The sequence below is a fragment of the Cavia porcellus genome, unplaced genomic scaffold (assembly GCF_034190915.1).
Source record: "Cavia porcellus strain 051 isolate PalLab524CR breed Dunkin Hartley unplaced genomic scaffold, mCavPor4.1 scaffold_3, whole genome shotgun sequence".
In the NCBI taxonomy this organism is placed as follows: Eukaryota; Metazoa; Chordata; class Mammalia; order Rodentia; family Caviidae; genus Cavia; species Cavia porcellus.
In genome coordinates, this window is record NW_026947486.1 from 14902708 (window position 1) to 14909400 (window position 6693).

The window sequence follows — 6693 nt, forward strand, 5'->3', positions numbered from 1 at the left end:
TTTTAGAGGAGGACTATAAACCAGGCAATGAAAACAAAAATTATAGAGGGTCGGCTAGAGTCATCTTGACTCTGTCATAAAATTCGGTAGTTTCTAAACTACAGAGCAGAGTTGAGCTTCTCAATCACACAACAAAGTTAGACCTTTCATCTCTGCACTTGTGCAAATAGTTTAGACTTCGCATGGCATTTTAGAGAGGGGTTATGAATGTCTAGAAACTAAGTAAGAACTTTCTTTTCTTTTTTTGAGACAAGGTTTCACTATGCAGTTTAGGCTGGCCTCGAACTCCCTTTGTAGTCAAGGCTGGCCTCAAACTTGAGGTGATCCTCCTGCCCCAACCACATGAGTTCGGGGATTACAGTCGTGCACACCATATCTGGCTAGGAACTATTTTCTAAGGGATATCTGACACAGCTAGGGCTAATGGTAATGCTAGAGGTCCGTATTTCCCCTTAACCTCTTGCTAGCTGGGTGTTGTTGCATAACTTCTTCATATTCTTACATACTCCATGTGTAATATTGAAACAATAAAAACACTGAACACAGCAGAGCAGCTGATAATATTAAATTGAATCATCATGTATGTACTGTGACAGCCCATGTAGCCATCATCATCAGGTTAATTAATAGATATTTATGGATTGATTCACTAAGCATGCACAGATATCATTTATTTAACTTTCATAATCAACTTTATATTTAATTCTGAATATGCCATTCTAATTATTTTTCATTATATTAATACAGGAGCCCTCTGGTGGTGAAAACCACTTCTGGAGCACATGCAAAATATTACTTTTATTTAAGTGTAATAAGGGTTCTTATAAAGCTATTACGATTACCATCTCATTCATGTAAATAAAAAGTAATGGGTGTATGTAGTGTTATGAGCTAAACTGTGACATCTTAAAAACAGAATATGTCTATTTGGAAATAAACTCTTCAAAGAGATAAACTAGGGGCTGGGGGTTTAGCTCAGCGGCATAAGCACCTGCCTTGCAAGCAGGCGGTCGTGAGTTCGATCCCCGGTACCGATAAAAATGAAAAAGACAAAAAAAAAAAAAAAAGAGATAAACTAAAATGAGGTCATTAAGATGGGTCCTAATGCAGTATTCTAGAGTCTTTTTTAGGAACAAATGACTTAGACACATACAGGTACAGAGGATGACCCTGTGACTCTGTGATGACACAGGAAAAAACATATATACAAGCTAAGGAAAGAGGCTTTAAAAGAAACCAACTCAGTTAAAATTTTGATTTCACCCCTCTTGCCTTCAGAACTATAGAAAGATACATTTGATGTTTAGTCACCCTAGTCTGTGGCACTGTGCCTTGTTATGCAGCCCTGGTAAACTTAACACATATAAACGTAGATTCCAGTCAATAGAGGATATGAATCTTACTTTTGGTGCCAATTGTGTCAAAAGATGTAACTTCTTGTCTTCTCTGAGATCCATTTGGATAGAGCTTGGAATGATGTGTAGCATAAAGCGTAGCATTAATGAGGTCAGATAGGTTTTCTTCCAGGTGTAGGCCATATAACATTTGCCTTGTCTCACAATCAGATAACACTCCTTGAAAATTTAGAGACCTAGCTGAATACAGGATTAACTAGGTACAATCTGAAAACACCCATCAAAAATAATGAGCAATGCCTTTGTTGACAATGCATGGAACAGCACTTAACCTTATGAATAACTACAATTTATATTAGCATTTTGCTATATAATACTTTGCTTTAGTTTTTTCTTCAACTTTGCTAAAGTTTTCCCTTATGATTGCTATTTTTATTTCTACTTCTAAAAGATAATTAAATGGAAAGTCATACAAGATAAGTAAAAATTAGTTACAGAGGTAAAATTCAAGCCTTGGCTTTTGACTTCATATTCCATGCACCTTTTATCACATGCTACTGCCTCTCCACATTTTCTGTTTTACATGAGCTCTAGTTGTAGAAAAGTTCTTAAAGCATCAATATTAAATGTGAGACTTTTCAATGTTTGTGGACTGAGCACATTAAAAAATGGAGACACAAAAGAGAAGAACTGAACATAGAGGTGGATACAAAATCTCCTTTCCAAAGTATCAACATTTTGGGAGATATACAGATCTGAGAAAGTTTGTAAAGCAGGAAGGGAGAAAAAATAAATAAGAAATCTTTCCATCCTTAAAAGTTCACATTATTCTGTGCATAGAGTACATGTGGCCCTCGTAGCCACAAGGTTTGTATCTAAAGATTCAGCCAACCAAAGTTTGAAAATATAGTTAAGCTTACAGTGGTTGTATCTGCATTAAATATGTACAGACATTTTTATATTATTATTATTCTCTAAATAATACAGTACAATAACTGTTTACATAGCATTTACATGATATCAAGTATTATAAGTAATCTGCAGATTATTTAAAGTAAAGCAGAGGGTGTGCATAAATTATATGCAAATACTATACCATTTTACATAAAAAATTTGAGGATCTGCAGATTTTGCTGTGGGGGTGGTTCTGGAACTGATCCCCCACAAATACTGAAGAATGACTGCATTTAATGATAATTGGTGTGGTCTCTTTGTGTTCACATAAATACACTTGGTTAGAGTGGGAAGTTCAACATAGATTTTAATTAGTCGGAAACTAAGCTCTTAAAGGCCTCTTGATCACATTTTAATACAGAACATTTAAGTAAGTAAAAAGTGATGGAAAAAGTATTTAACTAGTACAATTCAGCACTAGTAAGGTGCTCCCAACCAGATAACTGAATTCAAATAGATCAAACTACTGCATCAAGGCAGGAAGGCAGAAAGGTCTGATTGATGCCAGTCCCTTCATTTGTAATGGGTTAATCTAGGCCAAGCTGACATTTACCTCTGCACTTTCTCTGAAGAATGAATGTGCTACGAAAAACACCATCGTATAAACAAGAATGGGTGAAAACATTTTCATCATATGTAAGCAAAAATAATTGTTTTAAGAAGCCTTGGCAGACTTGTTGTAAAGCAAATGTATACAACCCATTATGTAGGTACAGAGAAGCAATGCGCTCATTTTGTTGATCCCATTAGTGAACACATGAATGCAAAGTATGCAGCTTTTCTACCCCTCAGAGAAGTCCCTTGAATGTGTCTACCCACAATGATGGTGGTTCCAAGTAGGCCTCCGCCTAGTAGTGTCCCCTTACCTGTGAACCTGTTACACTGGCTAATTTTGAGGCCACATCTCAGACCTCCTGAATCAGACACACTTGGGGTTGGCCTCAGCTGCTGGTGTTTTAATAAGCCCTCCAGGGGCTTCTGAGGAATGCTCAAGTGTGAGAACTCTGCACAAGAAAATAGTTGTTTGTTAGATGTGTGAGTTTTCCTAATGACACTCAAGAGAGATTGAATTGTCTTTCTGGGTATACTGTTGTTGAACTCTTTCATTATTATTTAGAGACCCTCTCTGAATTAAGGGAAATGAGCTGCAACTGGGGGCTTACTGAGAATGATGCTAAGAGGCCAAACTGATGCCCATTGTCCTGACATAGAAATGGAGGCTGGGCCTGGCAGACCTCCTGCTGGGAACGGACATGAAAATTGACCAGGATCTGCCACTTTCTCATGACTGCAATCATTTCCAAATCTGTTTTTTCCATCCTTTATTTAAGTTATTCTGCAAATGAAACCCAATCCATATTTGTCCTAATTTACATTTAAAATGGTTCAAGTGTTATGTTGGTAGATGAGTGGATTCCCCAAGAGACCTTTTGAACCTACTCAAACTTTTTCTTCAAAACAGAAAGTTGCACTTTACCCAGTGCAAACAAAGTTTAGCACGAAAAGGCCTGATTTGTATTTAATTTTCTTAGTCCCCAAATGTGGAGTATATTTTAATTTTCAAAACATATTTTCTCCCACTCTCCCTACCATCATTTGTCACATATGCTGCCTTTCCTTCTCATACAAGCTAAGTTGTAAGAAATCTAACCTTACTTTGTAATTATATTCTTGTCTTCTGTGGTTAAGGAATCAAAGATCTCTTTAAATGTTCTAGTTACACCTTGGTTTCATTTGATTCAACAACCATTTACTGTCGTGTACACAAGGAAGCTGGATTGCCTGTGAGGAGGGAGGAGATTTTAAAAAAACTGTTTTTTTTTCAGAAATGAGTTGATCTCAGCTGAGGAATAACTATTGTTGGACCAAATACATTTGTGTATCATTTGCCCAAGATTGCCTGGGAATTAGACATAAACTACATATTAAAATTTAGAAATGTATTTGGGAGTAAGCAATTTAATTAACTTAATTAATAAAATTAGTAGTGTGGGGAGAAGAAAAGGAGGAGAAGAAGAAGTGGGAGGATACAGAATTGTGGCCACCTTCCTGGGGCAAGATGAAATTCAGCTTTCTTGCATGTAACTTTTCTGTATCCTCACAGACCTTTGTACAGACCGCAGTTTAGACTCACCCTCAAAGCAGCTGTTGGTTTAGATGTCTATCTTTCTTATTAGGACTGAAACTCTTGAGGACAGGAACTGCTCCTTTTTTCCGCAAGTCATGTGGATGTGCCCCTGCTGCTTAACAAAAGTATGTGTTCTCAACTCGTTCTGTCAGCTGGTTTGCTGCTTGAGTTGACACCTCATGGAGGATTACAGAGCAACTGTCATTTTGATCTTACATCTAGGAGTGTGGGCTCCCAGCCTGGTAGGCCACAGCCTTTCTCATTATGGAGGCCAAAGTCAAGGACCAAAGGAACAGACAGCCTGGTAACCAGATGTGGAGGCCAAAGAGGCCTGAGGAAATATGGTAAAAATAAAAAGTCAGTTCACCTCCACCTCCATCCCTACTCCATTCAGGGGTTTCATCCTCACCAGTGAGCCAGTGCAAACTACCATTGCTACATAGAAAATCTTCCCAAAACTCTGCTTTAAAACTGTTGCAAATTAGCCTAAGTTTCTTTTGCTTCATTCAGATGAAAATTGTGAACCGGCAAAATGTGGATTTGCTAGCTATCCTGATGACACAAGGTAATGCCAGATGCCAATAGTTGACACAACCAGTAGCTAGTCACTGCCACTGCTGGCTGTCACCATCTGATACCAGGTTATACCAGACACTGTCGGTCAACTCTGCTGCTAGTCTTTGTTGGTTGCTAGTCTCTGGGGTCTGTTTGGTGTTAACAGCTCTGAATGTTTATTGCTAATCATTTTGGGAACCAAAGGCTTCTCTGCTCCATCTTTGTAGGCCCCAATTTTACTGGAGCTTCCTTTCTGCCAAAACTCAAATATTAAAAATTATTCAACTGGCCTGAATATTTGGCTGCCTTAAAATTTCTTCCAACAGATTTATTAGTTCATTGCCTTTAATCTCAGTGTCCTGCAAAGTCTCAAGACAAGAACAAAATATACACAAATTTTCAGCCAGGGCATACTGCACATGTTCAGGAGTTCAAATGCTAATGGAGTCTTTATTCCCCTTGATCTTTACAATCTGCACTTCTTATCGGTATTCTGATCTTTGGCACTCTGACCAGAATCCTCATCAAAGTCAGCTTACAGTATTCTAGGGCTGCTTGTATAGCTGGAATCTCCACACCTTTCCAAAAAGATCCCAGAAATCAGTTCCAAAGGCTTCTGAACCATATGTTCATGTAGCTTCAGAGTAGCAATCCCAAGTTTTGGTGCTAGAAATAAAATTTGCCTTAGATGAGTGTTTGGGATAAACCACAATGGGAGACAGATGACCATGGATGGACACATCTGAAGCTACGAGCCAAAAATCATCTTTTCCCTCCTTTACATTTTCTTAGGTATTTTGTCATAGTGATGGAAAACTAACACAGGCTCCCACTATGTGGACTTTTCATATGGGCTAACTTAGGATTCCTGAAAACATGCATACTTCAGAGGTTTTGTGACTAGACTACTTACAGGGGATTTAGGATGAGGAGCACTGTGTTTCGGTGAGCAAGGTGGGAATTAAGTTGCTTTTTTATGATCTGATTGTGGAAGCCTGATGGTGTCACTTCTGCCATACATTATTTATTGAATGAATTCAAAAGCACATCAAGTTTTCAGGGGAAATGACACAGTCTTTTGGGGTAGAGGAAATTTCCCTTTTGACCTCTGAAGATTTAGTGATTGAGTCTGTTGAAAAATGACAATAGATTGATAATATGATAGTAGACAGAAAAAATGCACACAATAGTTCGTGCTGGAAGACATCACAGAAAAGCAAATATCTTTTTTTATTTTGTATTTTTTTTTTTGTATTTTGTATTTTCACTGATACCAGGGATCGAACTCATGACCACAGGCTAGCAAGATTCAGCAGCTTCACAGGGGAAGAAGGAAGTGAGAAGGGGAGAAGGAAGTGAGAAGATGTAGGCAATTTAGAGGAAGAGTGATTTTAGGGAAAAGAAATGGGCCCCCAAAAAACAGATAGTTGGCAAAGCCAAAGTTCTCCTGGGCTTTGGGTACAGTGTCAACTCTAGCCTTTTCTGTGAGTTAATCCTCTGGAAGATCCAGCTTTTGGATATCTAGGGGAACTTTAGAAAAAGCCCCTCCTATGTTTCTGGAGAGGAAGAGGGGCAGGAGTCAGGGGAAAAGGGAAGGTCAAAGAGTTCAAAACACATCAGCATGCCAAAGTGTCACAATTTGGGTATCATTTTCTGTGCCACAACATGAAGGGAACGAGTGTCAGGAGTATACTAGATATG